The following is a 16,169-nucleotide window of genomic DNA, read 5'->3' on the forward strand; positions in this document are numbered from 1 at the left end:
ATCACCATCAACACAGGTGCAGCACAAAGCTGCACGGTTATCCACCTGGTCTACTTGCATTATACCTATTACTGTGAGGCTAAGTACAGCTCCAGCAGCATATTTATGCTTGCTGACAACCACTGTTGTTGGCTGAATCAAAGATGGTTATAAATCAAAGAGGAGAGAGATTGAAAATCTGATTGCAAAATAGGAAGTTCACCTCAGTTGATAGAACGTGTAGGCAGCTGGCCTCCTCCCAGTCACAGGCATCTGCTTCCTTCATAATTGATCAAGTAGGTAGGGGGTGAAGGGCATTGTTTAAACATTGATTTTATTTTCTCCCTTACTTTGCTGTTGTTCCAGATCTTTGTAAATACATAGGAGACTTTGGAATACTCTTCTTTGACATTAATGGATATAAAATTGAGTTAGTAAGCTACCTTTGCAGTAATTGTTAAAAAAAAGTTTAAATTCAAGCAAAACAATAATTTAGCAATGAATGCTGTTACAGTGCAACAAGTGGTAAAAATAAGCAGCAAAAAAAAATCTTTTTGATTTGGCCATTAGTGTCAATTTATTCCCTTTTTGGTATAGATTACCATTTTATTTTGAAGAAATACATAAAGCCAGGTTTGCCATAAGCTAGGATTTTAATTTTTTTTTAATTTTATCTAGAGATACAGTATGGAACAGTCCCTTCCCACCCAAAGAGCTGCAATGCCTAGCAATCAATCTATTTAACCCTAGCCTATTAACAGGACACTTTATGACGACCAATTAACCTACTAACCAGTATGTCTTTGGACCGTGGGAGGAAACCAGAGCACCCAGAGGCCTCATCACGGCAGTAGAGGCGGCCTTGGACTGACATGTTGGAATGTGAATGGGAAGTAGAATTTCAAGATTCTGGGTGTAGATAGGGACATATTACAATGTTCAGCATCAAGTAAACACTATTTGTCAAGACTCATTACGACAGTAATTAAGGATAGAACAATTATACTCCAGCCAAAATTTAAAAGTATTGTATAATGTAATACCCAATTGGAAGGATGGGACCAAAGTCAATATCAAACAATTCAACATTAATAATGCCCTAAAGATTACCAAAATGATAGCTGGTAAAGAGATAACATTAGATACACACACAGGTATACTATTGTTTCCAACTACTTATCCACCATTTCTTGATAATCTTAGATTGACGGTGATACAGCTGCAAATCCCCCATGACTACTAATTATTAATTGGTGAATTATTACAAATCATAGCAAAATTTTTAAAGACTTATAACTTCACGTGGGTGACAAAAAGTTAAATGCTTTCTTTTAAAGCAAGTTACATCCTGAAGGTTTCACTTCTTTCCTAACCTATAGCATAGAATCAACTTGGGTTTTGTTCAATATTCTACTAGCTATGAAAATACATTCCGAGACGATTTCAACTTAACTGTTAACAAAGATCCACCACAAGTCTAGTAGCCCAACCTAAATAAATATCACCGTTACACAATCATCCTAAATGGTGACCCACTTAAAGAACCACTTTTGCACTGTGACACTATTCTTCCTTTCAAATTATTTTCCCCCTCACAACATTTAAACTAATTTGGTGAATTTCTCAGTTATGTTTGATCCATAAACAATGACCCATTTATATCTGATTTCTTTTCATCATTGGGTGGATTGTTCTTGCTCTATACAGCATTTTTCCACATTATGTAGTTGTGAAAGGGATCCAGATATGCTTGTTTTTTCCCCCAAAACTAAAATTTTTGTCTATTCCATGTGCATATGAATTCATTCATGCATTTAGTAGTTATGTATAGTATCTCGATGTGTAAATGTCAAGATGTAAATGCAAGCCGTAATACAAACATTTGTCATTTTACTGGAACCCAGAGGGGCAGGTACAATCGTCGCGACTGCTGATTTTGCAAGAATATTCCGCAAAGTAACAAAATTACATTGCATAAATTCACTGTGTTTTAATAGTTTCTCTTACCCTCACACAAAAGGTCACAATTTTTTACAGACTCAAAATAATTAGAACACTGAAATTTGCCAAATAAATTGGCAGACATTAAATGGAGAGGCAATATTTTTTGTTCAACTAGCAGGGCTTGACTTACTGCATTTACGAGTTTTGTTTGATAGGATATCACAAAGTGTAAAATGGATTCTGAAGAAAGCCTGTAGCGGAATGATTTAATGCAGATTTGATGGAGGAAACTAGTCAAAGTAGAAGAATTGCACTGATACATTATTTTAAAATACGTTTGTCTTATTGCCAACCCTTAGCATTGAGAAAATAAACCTGCAGAAAAAATTGCACTATGATAGAAGCATTGAAAACTGCACAACTAATTCATGTTAAAGGGTATCCAACCATAGCTGCAATTTACAATGCTTTTAATTTATGATTTCATAATTTTCTCTCTGACTTCCTCTCTTTTAAAAAAAATTTATGATTTGACATGGCTACAACTTTTCCTTCAATATGGTATATATATAGCAGCCATGTATAAACCTTTTCTTATGCGATAGCCACAATAGCAATGGATAATGATTGCGAGTGGGAAAAAACTGTGTTTGACCTCTCCATAGTATCCTTACACTGAGATGTGCCTGCAGTTTCTTGCCACTACTTTAGTGATGCACCCCACCTTGAAGTTAGGACTACTCTGGCTCATTTTCATATCAGAAACAACATTAATCTTCAAAACCATTGGGAACAACTTAAAAATTTCAATAAACCCTTTTGCTAACCTGTGAGGAGACCAGCATTGCTCATGTACAGTATAAATGCTCCATGAAAGAGTTACAGATATTTCAGACTTATGAAATAAATGTTTGATCTAGTTTCAATGGACCTCTATGCTCAAGATTAAAGAGGTTTTAGCTTTATTTGTTACATGTATATTGAAACATACAGTAAAATGCATCAACAACCGACACAATCCGAGCATGTGCTGAGGTCAGCCAGCAAATGTCACCATGTTCTGGCACCAACATAGCATGCCCACAACTTACTAAAATGTGTCTTTGGAATGTGGCAGGAAACTGGAGCATTCAAAGGAAACCTATGCAGTCACAGGGGGTGGGTGGGGGGGGGGAACATACGAACCATACAAACTATGGAACTTAAAATTCTGCATAATAATCTATACAAATATAAAATACTATATTTATAATTGTAACACTCTGTGAGGTTTCACTGCTAATGTAATGGTTTCTCTGTAGCAGCAGTGTTTAGGTTATGAGTAGAGATAACGGGGGCTTTGGAATGTGCGCCATCCAATCAGAGGTGTGATTTTCTTTCTTGTGGACCCAAGGGAAGGTTTCACGGGCTTTTGCTCAGCGGAAGATGGAGAGAGAAGATGCCAGAATGGGGAAGTCGTAGTCTGCAGGATGGAGTGGACTTGGAATGGGGTCGGGAGTCGATGCCAGAGGAGGGGAAAAAAAATCGGAGATGAGCAGCCAGGGAAACCGTGAGCTCCAATATTGCTCATTAGAGAAAAGGCCCTTTTCTTTTTTTGTTTCTTTAGTCCCTATAGTTAAACTATGAAATAAAAATCTCAATTGTTTAATTGCATATTGTGTAGTGTTTGTTATTTCATGGTACTGATTTGAAACAGGGGAACACATGATGCAGCATCCACCCAAACAAAATTTAAGTTTGGCCAGGCCTGAGGCTGTCTCCCCCAGAGTAAATCACTAGCCGAACCTGAGGGTTATATAATCTACAAACTGAAGAACACCAGTATGCATGAGATTTATATAAACTTGTAATAGAACCTATCATTTTGAGATTAAACATCAGTTTTTAACCATTGAATTGTATAGTCAAATTTACTTGCAACATTTCAGTTTCCTAAAAGTTCTTTTTAAAAGTAAAATTAGTGTACGCACAAATCATATGGTGTGTGATTGCTGGGTCTAGTACTGGACATGCAAGTAACTTGAGCAACATTCCTATCATAACTTTTCTCCAGATGAAATCAGATCATTTGATAGGAACAATAGTCATTTTACAAGTTACTGAATGGAAGCAGAACAGGACCAGATTAATAAAAAAATTCCAGCATGCAAGTGCTGTAGAACACAGATTTGAATATAGACCAGGTTATGCTTATAAGCCACTGATGATGATTTTCTTGCAAACCCCAGAATACACTTTAAATACTGCAGGATACACTTGTTACTCCACGTATCTGTGACTGGGAGAAGTCTTGGTACTGGACATTGACGATTTAAGAAAACTGAAATGTTTCTTTAAACTGGCAGAGGAAGGCATACACTTTAATTTTATTTCTATTTTTATATCAAGACAGCAAAGGTCTTGAAATACAAGGTAAAAGCCTTATAATTTCACAGTATTTTAAGAAAACCAAGCTATTAAAAATATTCTTAAATTGCTCCTCCAGCTCAACATCAGGTACCAATCTTTCAGCAACTGTGTTCTCCCTCCGGAATTCTTTTCCAAAACCACTTCACTTTTTCACCTTTCCATTCAACTTCTAAAGTCTCTTAATTACAATTTTTTAAAAATAATGACTTTTAACATTTTCCTCCCAGCCACCCTAATCACAGTGGGTGTCCTTCCTGGCGTTTGTGAAGTGTTCCAAGGCTTTGTCTAAAGGTCAGACACTATGTACACACCTGTTAGTCCTTGACTTCTGTTACAGATGAATTCTACATAAATCTCTTTCTTACATGGAATAAACTGAAATCTCATAATGTTTACTGTTATTTGTATTCTATTTATCAAGTAAATTTATGCTTTTTTTGCTGTGTTTATTTGTTAGAGATTATTCTCACTTCAAAAACCTATATTCTCCAAAGTATGCTTTTACTCAACAAGTGGGTAATGAACAACAAATAATTCATAATAAACTGTAAGAATTTCATGTACCAACTTTACAAGTTAAAAACAATACAACCCTTCTACAGAAAATGTTGCACTTGTGATGCAAAGAGCAACTCAGAGAATCTGGCTGAATCTGGGTAATTAGCCCAACGAAAGTGTTCTTGGATATTAAGAGATAGTATGACAGGTGCTCATATTGTATTTTGCATCTAATCAATTATATCACTCTACTATAATGTTTAAAATAACAGTACACTTATGTGATTTATGTATAAGAAGTGCAAGATTTTCTTCTACAATAAAAAAATTATTGTTTAAAAATAATTGTTTAACATAATCATATAAATTGAGTATATGACAGAACAAAGACATATATTTAATAGATTTTAGCTAGTTAATATCACTAGCTGATATCTATTTGCAGCCAGAAATCAAAGTCTGTTATAACAGGAGCGATATTACTTCAAAAACAAGACGTTTGGCAGAAGCTGGAACATCTAGAGCAAAACACACAAAATAAGTTGTACAGTAGGACCAGAATTAGCCAATTTGGCCAATCGAGTCTGTTCCGCAATTTCATCATGGCTGTTCCATTTTTCTTCTCAGCCTCAATCTCCTGCTCTCCTCCCTGTATCCCTTCATGCCCTGGCCAATCAAGAATCTATTAACCTTTGCCTTAAATGTACATAAAAACTTAGCCTTCACAGCTGCCTATGGTAATAAAGTCCACAGATTTGCCATTCTCTGGCTAAAGAAACTCCTCCTCATCTCTGTTCTATTTTAAGGCTGTGTCCTCTGGTCTTAGACACTCCAAAATGCTGGAGGAATTCAACTGTTCAGGCTAAATCTATGGAGAGGAATAAACAGTCACCATTTCAGACAGAGAGCCTTCATCATGACTGGAGAAGAAAGATGTACAGGTCAGAATAAGAGGTGGGATAGGGGAAGGAGTACAAATTGGTAGGTGATAAGCAAGACTAGGTGAGTGGGAAGGTATTGAAATATTACTACTTTTGCAACACACACAACTTGCTGATATCCATCTAGGTCTTCTAGAACAAACTCAACTTCTTAATCTTTCTTAATATGACTGAAACACCTATCTCAGAGTAACATCCTTTCCTACAACAAAATGAAAGTTCACACCAGCCATTCTTGCACCTTCCCCAACAGAGAAAAGAGTAAAACTAGGATAATCCAGTATCTGATTGTTCTGAGATCCATGTGGATGTGCGGCCAGAACCAGGGTTGGAATCCAGAACTTCAGAGTTTGGAATGTGGGTAGGTTTGTGGTTGGAGCTGGGATCTAGGGAGCATATTTATTTCTTGGCCCCATCATGTGCACTGGGAAATTTATTACACTACTGTGTAATATGTTAAAAAAGTGAGATAAAAGAAAGTTTGGGTATTAATAGCATCCAATAGCCCAGGATATTTGCTAGTTCAACACCATCAGAATCCCATAGGTGCCATATTATCGGAGTTTAGCATTGATTTAATAAAGAGTTATGGTCATTCCTGTCACAGTGGAAATAGAACTGCACTGGCCAAAGTTACTTCACATGGAACACCAACAACTGGCAGAGAGCAGCTTACAACATAGAAACTGAGACTGGAAAATGAAATAGCAATAGGCAAGATCTCTGTTCTACAAAATTCTGACAAAGAAAATACTTATTCTTACACTTCGCAGTTAATGCTTGAATAAAATGGTTTATCTTATCTAAACCCATTTCGGTGTTCCTTCGAAACAAACAAACACAAATGCCTGCCACAGCATTAGGCTTGGGAAAATGAAATAAAACTATCTTGTCCACCTGCAGCTATGAAATGGATTCAAGAAGTCATCACAGATATAATCTATTCACACTTGACAATCCTGTCTAAAGTGATAACTGAACAAAACAAACCTAATCCCAGTCTCTGAAACTGACACCCGTCAGTAACAGACCTTCAGATATAAAATGACAAGTCAGCCAGCTGTCCCACTGCTAGTGGATGACAATTACAAGCAGTCTGTCAAATGAGCATGGGTGTGGCGACAAATGAGGGCAGAAGCCAACATCCCCTGATGCCTGCTCAGATATGCATTTTCTCATTATAACCTGCCCTTTTATGCATGACTCACATACCAGCAGAAGTTCAACAAGCACATTCATTTGTCATTCACCAGTTTGCAGTGCAGATGGGACCTGTCAATATTAAATAGGGGGGGGGGGGAAAGAGATAAAACAAATGGTGTCTTTTAGCTACCACCAAACTAGCATCGCATGGTTACAGGCATTTCTCAGCGTTCTCACCTTTCATGTTGTGAGGCTTCAGCAAATATCACAGTTCATCCTTAAGAATTCATTAGGAAAACAGCGGAGTAATGACACCTCAATTCAGACAGTAGTGTCAAATCTCAAAGGTTTAGATCAAAGTGCTGGATTATCACATTAACCAGATTAAATACCATTAAATCTAAACTTGCAGCTTTGACTTTTCAAACTAATGGAAAATATTTTCATTAAACTCTTTCACTCAACAGCAGATAATAAACCAAATGGTTTTTGACATTTTAAATGACACAGAAAACAGACAAATTAAAGTGTCAATTTGCTATCATTTGCTAGAGCCTAATATCACTTAACATAGCTATTAATACTAGAAGTCAAAACTTATTCAGTTTACCCGCTACTGAAATATGCACCTAGGGTTTTTTTTTAACTTCATATTGAATTATTCTGATCACCTCCCTTTGTCTACAAACCTAAACCTGTACAAAACTCGGCTGTAAGCATTCTGAACAACATCAAGCCCTATTCATTCTTGATCCCTGAACTTGGTGACTCACCAACCTAACAACTATGTCACAGCAGAACTGGACACTAAGCATATACTCCAGACTCTGATCCTCTCCCCTCCCTTCACCTCCCCCAAATTGGAGACACCTGGCTTGCTTTCAGTTCAGTTTTCTTGATTACCTTACTTTCACACCTTTCCACCAATGACTCAGATTCCAGGACAGTGCTTGTCCATCTAGGTTATACTAATCCATTATGAATAGTTCGCCTCATTTACAACTCCCTTTAAAGAGCTTATGAATTCATATTTCATGCAATGAATATGGAGCTTCAGTCAAAGTTCTAAGCAAAAGTAATTCTATATATTTTTTGATATCTGAACATAAGAGAACTACAGACAATTTTGTCCGCTGTGACAACCACTATTTGTTCAAGCTGAAATAATGGGATCCATTTCAAATTAGGTAGATGTCTTTTACAGTTAAATAAAGAGATTAGATATTATTCTTTAGAAAATAGTTTTTTTTTAAATTACAAAGCTCATTAAGAGATCGTTCCATGGAAAATAACGGTGCAGAAACTGATTAGTTCAACAAAACAGCAACATTAATATACAGTAATGCTTTTAATGAAGGAATTAACATTACATGCCACTTCACCAGGGCATCAAACAAACAATTTACACCACCCAAATGTTGACATATGAGGTCACATCAATAAAGCTCACTCAAAGCTAAGTTTTCAAAGTGGCTTTTTGGGATTCAGACAGCTTAAAGCAAAGCTGCCAAAGGTGAAGCTCAAGGGTAAGCTCTGAAGGAGTGCAAGTTTGCATTTAGTAACAGAGAAATGACCAGGACAATGAAAATTCCATGTTCTTGTTACAGAAAATATATTAATATGAAACAAAGGAAATAAGAGGGCAAAAGGTCAAAATCTGCACTATTTATTCAGATCCATATTCAGGATAATAGCTTGAAATGAATGTTTCCTTCAGGAAAGTTTCCTTTGTCTTTTATTATGTATTAGGTTGAATATTATACCACACAATCATAAATTTCATCTACAAACCCCATTTCCAGAAAAGTTGGGATATTTTCCAAAATGCAATAAAAACAAAAATCTGTGATATGTTAATTCTCATGAACCTTTATTTAACTGACAAAAGTACAAAGAAAAGATTTTCAATAGTTTTACTGACCAACTTAATTGTATTTTGTAAATATACACAAATTTAGAATTTGATGGCTGCAACACACTCAATAAAAGTTGGGACAGAGTTAAAAAAAGATTGAAAAGTGCACAAAATATTCAAGTAACATCAGTTTGGAAGACTCCACATTAAGCAGGCTAATTGGTAGCAGGTGAGGTATCATGACTGGGTATAAAAGTAGCGTCCATCAAAGGCTCAGTCTTTGCAAGCAAGGATGGGTCGTGGCTCACCCCTTTGTGCCAAAATTCGTGAGAGAATTGTTAGTCAGTTCAAAAGGAACACTTCCCAATGCAAGATTGCAGAGAATTTAGGTCTTTCAACATCTACAGTACATAATATTGTGAAAAGTTTCAGAGAATTCAGAGACATCTCAGTGCATAAAGGACAAGGTCGGAAACCACTGTTGAATGCACGTGATCTTCGAGCCTTCAGGCGGCACTGCCTAAGAAACTGTCATGCTACTGTGACAATTATAGCCACCTGGGCTCGGGAGTACTTCGGAAAACCATTGTCACTTAACACAGTCCGTCACTGCATCCATAAATACAACTTGATACTGTATTATGCAAGGAGGAAGCCATACATCAACTCTATGCAGAAACGCCGGAGAGTTCTCTGGGCCTGAGCTCATCTCAGATGGTCCGAAAGACTGGAACCTTGTGCTGTGGTCAGATGAGTCCACATTTCAGCTAGTTTTCGGAAAAAACGGGCATCGAGTTCTCCATGCCAAAGATGAAAATGACCATCCTGATTGTTATCAGCGAAAGGTGCAAAAGCCAGCATCTGTGATGGTATGGGGGTGCATCAGTGCCCATGGTATGGGTGAGTTGCATGTATGTGAAGGTACCATTGACACTGAGGCATATATTAGGATTTTAGAGAGACATATGTTGCCATCAAGGCGACGTCTCTTCCTGGGACGTCCATGCTTATTTCAGCAGGACAATGCCAGACCACATTCTGCACGGGCTACAACAGCATGGCTTTATAGACAGAGAGTGCATGTGCTTGACTGGCCTGCTGCCAGTCCAGATCTATCTCCTATGAAAATGTATGGCTCATCATGAAGAGGAGACTCAGACAACGGAGACCACGGACTGTTGAGCAGCTGAAGTCTTATATCAAGCAAGAATTGACAAAATTTCCAATTGCAAATCTACTACAATTAGTATCCTCAGTTCCAAAACGATTAAAAAGTGTTATTAAAAGGAAAGGTGATGTAACACAATGGTAAACATGCCTCTGTCCCAACTTTTGTTGAGTGTGTTACAGCCATCAAATTCTAAATTTGTGTATATTTACAAAATACAATTAAGTTGGTCAGTAAAACTATTGAAAATCTTTGCTTTGTACCTTTGTTAGTTAAATAAAGGTTCATGTGAATTAACATGTCACAGACTTTTGTTTTTATTGTATTTTGGAAAATATCCCAATTTTTCTGGAAATGGGGTTTGTACATGAAACATGGATAATCCTTTATTTTTTTAAACTGTAGGAAATGAACTATGTCATGTCATTTTTTTTGTGTCTTGGAACTGAATTTATTCTTGTTTGAGAAATTAAAAGATCTCCGTCAGCATGTTTTTAATAATATGACTATAAAAATGATATTTGATAATTAAAGCTGACGGGGAATTTGAATGAGATCGTTTTTAAAGAAAGGGGAATTATAACATCCATGGCTGAGCTGAATTTCACTGTTCGTCCAAAGGGTCACGTCTCTGACATGGCAACATTTCCTCAGTAAGTCTCTGTAGTAGTGTTTTCTCAGGTTATGTGATTTAGTTTTGATGCAGAAGTTGAACCCATAAACTTTTAATTTGGAAGATTATCAATGACTTTATTAAGGGAGAATTTTGTTACTTATGCATCTTGTGCTTAGCTTCTATTTTCCCAGGTACTATTATGTTGTGGTTTACCCACACTCACAACTTGCCAATTATGTTATATCAGATTTCCTTGGATAACCTATTGTATAAGTTCAAAGAAGATATGAAAACATGCATGTCTAACCTGTCTCATTCCAAATTCTGCAGGAAATAGGGATTGAGGAAAGTCATTACACATTCCCATGGTGCTTATAATCAACTGGATCTTAAGTTTCTTTTCATCCCCAATTTAATGCATCTTTTTGTGCCCAGTAATGACTGAAAACTCCATCCAGTGTGTGCAGTCTTCTCCCAATGACTGGGGTCCATGAGAGCCAAAAATAGACTCATGCATCATTACTTTAAAACTACTACATGCTCATGGGGTTCCACATATTCCTGTTGTGTCAATTTGGAATTCCTCACAAAATAAGTTTAACAGATTACACCATGACACAAGCCCTTTAGGCAACATTAATAAAGTCCTTTGGTAATGAATATGAAAATAAATGACATTAATATATGCCTGGATGTCTGCAGTATAATTTCAATAAAATGGGAAAGGGTGCAATTTTGGCTAATTTGATATATGTCATGAATACAAGTTAGATATAGTAACATCTGCCATAAGTGTAATAAAATACTGGGAATTGTGGAAAAATGGGCACAATTAAAGATCAAAACACCACTATTTTTCTTACTTTACTAGGTGAGGGGGAAGGAAGGTGTGTGGGTGGGGGAGGAAGGATGAAGTAAGAAGCTGAGGAGATAGGTAGATGAGGTAAAGTGCTGAAGAAGGAATATAATAGGAAGGAGAGAAAACTAGAGAGTTTACTATGCACTTAAGACGCTAGTTTAACAGTCTTAAGACTATGATTGACCACTTCCTTTTTATGTTGCTATATTTTTCATAAGGATGCTAACCTAACTTTTCTATTTCCAGGTTCTTACCTGCCACATCCCTCAAATTTTATCTTTATCTTACTGAGTACTGGCACAGATCTAGACCAGAAAATGTATTTAATAAGTTAGGATTTATGGGAGCTTTTGATTCTTTTTTTAAGAGATGGAATTGTCCCTTGGAAAAAATTTTCAATGTTTAATCACATCATTCTTGAAATACTTTATTTCCAAGATTGCCAAATGCGAACATAATATAGTAAAAAAGAAACAAAGCTACCATCAACATTTGCAACAAAATTCAAATTAAAATGGAAAATCATTGACTAGATTGAAATACTGAATGCATTATTCTACCATGAGTGATACATCTGATTCCAGACAATATGTTTTGATATATGATAGTAATTTAAGGCATTTGAATGGTTTTGGAGAATAATCCTTGTTAAGCCAATTATTATAGCACTGGAGGAAAGATTTGTAAAGTGCTTTGAACAGCTGATTTTTGAACATTTTCCTGCAAGTTTCACAGCTATCAGCTTAAAGAGCTGTTATGCAATGTAGCAACCTGATATCATAAAATTAATGAAAGTTATTATGGAAAGTTATCACCATCAATACCATGAAGGAATTAATAGTTATTTAGTGTGGACATGTAGTATTCCACTGAATTTCTATGTAGCATGACATACACTCAGTGGCCACTTTATTAGGTGAATGTTCATGGTCTTGGGCTACTGTAGCCCATCCACTTCAAGGATCGACAATGTTGTGCAATCAGAGATTGCACTCATCTGCACACCACTGTTGTAACTTGTGATTATATGAGCTACAGTTGCCTTCCTGTCAGCTTGAAACAGCCTGGGCGTTCTCCTCTGACCTCTCTCATTAACAAGGAGCTTTCACCCACAGAACTACAACTCACTGATTTTTTTTTTGTTTTTCACACCATCATTGGTGATCTCTGTAAAGACTGTGTGTGAGAAAATCCCAGGAGATCAGCAGTTTCTGAGATACACAAACCATTCTGATGTTTAGTCTGAACAACTGAACCTCTTGACCATGACTGAATGCTTTTATGCATTGTGTTACTGCCACATGATTGGATGATTAGATATTTGCATTAACAAGCAGATGTACAGCTGTACCTGAATATATATACGTTGCAACACCCTTCCTGCAACCTAATCCATACTCCAGGGTCTCAGTCTATCCTTTTTTGTAGAATAACTTGTTTAAAATCAACAAAATCAGAGAAGTTTTTAGAATTCCATGCTTGCTTTACAGACAGGACAAACCAAGTTTCATAAGTCTTATGCATTATGTATATAAAAATCATTATGCCCATGCCAACCCTAACAATCAATACTGAACATACCTGATCAAATAAATTACCAGCGAGTTTCTACAAAATGCACTCATTCAAAGCCTTTGAGGCTGTTAAAATTAGGTTGCTTCTTTTGGGACCAAGGACATTAATCGGCTATATTTTAAAAATCCTTTAAATATATATATATATATATACACACAAGAAAATGTATTTTAAAATATTAATAAATATGCATTACAAAAATATATAAGAAAATGCATATTAAAATATTTTAAATGGTGGCATGGGGGCGTAGCAGCTAGCACAATTACTTTACAGTGTCAGTGATCACTGATCGGGTTTCGATTTCCATCAGTGTAAGGAGTTTGTATGCTTGCACTGTGAATTCTTGGATTTCTTCTGGGTGCTCCGGTTTCTTCCCACATACCAAAGATGTATGGTTAGGTTTAGTACAATGAGTATAAAAAACACTCACCACACCCCCCCCCACCCCGGAAGTTATCATATTTTACAACATTGAATCACAGTGGATTTAATTTGGCTCTTTTTGACACTGATCAACAGAAAAAGACCTTTTCATGTCAAAGTGAAAACCGATCGCTACAAAGTGAGGTAAATAAATTACAAATTTAAAACTCAAAATAATTGATTGTATAACTATTCACCCCCCCCTTTAATATGACACACCAAATCATCACTAGTGCAGTCAACTGGTTTTAGAAGTCACAAAATTAGTTAGTTGGAGATCTGTTTTTGCAGACCTGTGTGTAGTCAAGGTGTTTCAATTGATTGTAGTAAAAATACACCTGTATCTGGCAAAAACTACACCATGAAGACAAAAAGAACACTCCAAACAACTCTGCAAAAAGGTTATTTTTTTTAATTAATAAAACATAATTATATTAGTTTCAATATAATTATGGAGAAGGATAGGACTGGAGATTTTTGATCAGGTTTGAGATTTTGTGTACGCACAGCCACAGCCTGTCTGTGTACGCACAGCCTGTCTCAGCCACAGAAGTTTGTAACACCTCCAGAGTTTTCATAGGTCTCTTGGCAACCTCCCTCACTCGTTCCCTTCTTATAGGGTCACTCAGCCTGCTCTAGACAGATTTGCCATATTTTTCCCATTTTTTGATGATTGACTTAAATGTGCTCCAAGGGATATTCAGTGACTTGGAAATTTTCTTGTGTCTATCTCCTGACTAACGCTTTTCAATAACCATATAACAATTACAGCACGGAAACAAGCCATCTTGGCCCTTCTAGTCCATGCTGAACGCTTACTCTCACCTAGTCCCACTGGCCCGCACTCAGCACATAACCCTCCATTCCTTTCCTGTCCATATACCTATCCAATTTTACTTTAAATGACAATCCTCGTCAGCTTTCCTCGTAACCTCTTCAAAAAATTCAATAAGATTTGTCAAACATGACCTTCCACGCGCAAATCCATGCTGACTGTTCCTAATCAGAACCTGTGTATCCAGATAATTATATATACCATATATAATATATGTTTATATATTATATAAAATATATATTTATATTTTTAACTCATTTAAATCACTTTGAAGAGATCGGTTTTCACTGACATGAAAGTCTTTTCCGATGTTCAATGTCAAAAAAGTCAAATTAAATCCATGGTGATTCAATGTTGTAAAAGAATAAAACATGAAAACTTCTAAGGGGGGGGGTGAATACTTTTTTATAGGCACTGTAAATCGCACAGGCATGCTATGTTGGCCTCGGAAGCATGGTAGTATTTATGGATTGCCCGCAAGATAATCTTTGGACTGTGTTGGTCATTGACTTAAGATGTTGCACTTCATTATAGGTTTCAATATTTTGATGTACATGTGACAAATACAGCTAATCATAACCTTAAACCAACTAGTTCATATTTGTGAAACTAGAAAAACAGTTCTATAAGGTTGCTTTGGAAAGAAATATTCTGATCAAAATCAAATTCAAGGAAGTGGATTAAACAATATTGATTAAATGGATAAGACTTGTTAATGGATAAGTTTGTGGTAAACCCATTTTCATCTCTAATCATCACACTGCACCATTAAGAAAAAAAGAAATAACAAGAAAAGGCCTTTTTTAGGCAGCTCTTCCACTCTAAGTCCATGAACAGTGAGTTATTTCAGAACACTTTACCAAAAGTTTATGAAAATTATGAGGAAATAAAGCACCTCCATCTGTAATTTATGCTTCCATGGCTTATTGTATGTAGTCTAGAAACTCTATCCCAAGTTGTACAACTCAATTATCCTGGTTTGCAACTGTAACGGAATAGATAACAATCCTATTTAATTTCCACTGGAAGGCAAAAGAACTAGCAAAAACATTTGACTACAGTTGGATCCACCTTCCCCGCGCAAGGCAGTTTAGTGCATTGTGAAGCCTAAATGAAATAAGTCTTAAGGTTGACAGTGTCCTAAAGATAGCTGAAACTCCAAACATGCATCAATAAACAGTAAGCTTTACTGTAAGCTAGAGTTTTGAAGTTCAAATACAAGAGGCATTAAATCCTAACTGAGCAACGCGAGGAGTAACTTGCAGAAGCAATTTTAAAAGGTTTATAGTTTAGAAATGAAGTACATAAACACTAAAAGCAAAGAAGACTGTTATCAACTTCATGAAAGTCTGCACCACACACTCCCTTAACATCAACGGCGCAGCAGGGGAAACTGCGAGCAGTTTCAAACTCCAGGGAGTGCACATCTTGCTCAAATTCTCATGGACCTAAAACAACCCCTATAGTCAAGAAAGCTCACCGACACCTCTACTTCATGAGTAGGCTGAAGAGAACTGATGTATGCACACCAAAACTCAGGACCTTCTACAGATGTGCAGTTGAGAGCATCCCAACACCTTGCATCACTGTGTGGTAAGGAAATTGTGCTACAGTGGACAGAGGGCTCTTCAACAGGTACTTAAGGCTGCCTAATGCATCAGCATCAAGGACAGATATACAGAAAGATGTCTGATAAAAGGCCAGCAATCCCACCCACCCTGCACATGAACTGTTTGTCCTACTCCCATCAGGGAAGAGGCTGAATAGCATCCACGCCAGGACCACCAGACTCAAATACAGTTATTTACCCCGAGCTGTCAGCTGATCAACACCTCCACCCATTAACCCACCATCGCTACTTTTATCATTTTCTGTCAGAGTGACATTATGTACAGATATTCCTGTAACTAGCATCACATTA

The 16,169-nt window shown here is 36.6% G+C and overlaps 1 protein-coding gene across 2 annotated transcripts in view; it reads right to left on the reverse strand.

Annotated features, from left to right (window-relative positions):
- scaper (S-phase cyclin A-associated protein in the ER) overlaps positions 1-16,169 on the reverse strand; it is a 325,667-nt gene that overhangs the window by 206,107 nt on the left and 103,391 nt on the right. The window lies entirely within an intron of this gene.

Source organism: Hypanus sabinus, chromosome 21 (assembly GCF_030144855.1).
Source record: "Hypanus sabinus isolate sHypSab1 chromosome 21, sHypSab1.hap1, whole genome shotgun sequence".
Lineage (NCBI taxonomy): Eukaryota > Metazoa > Chordata > Chondrichthyes > Myliobatiformes > Dasyatidae > Hypanus > Hypanus sabinus.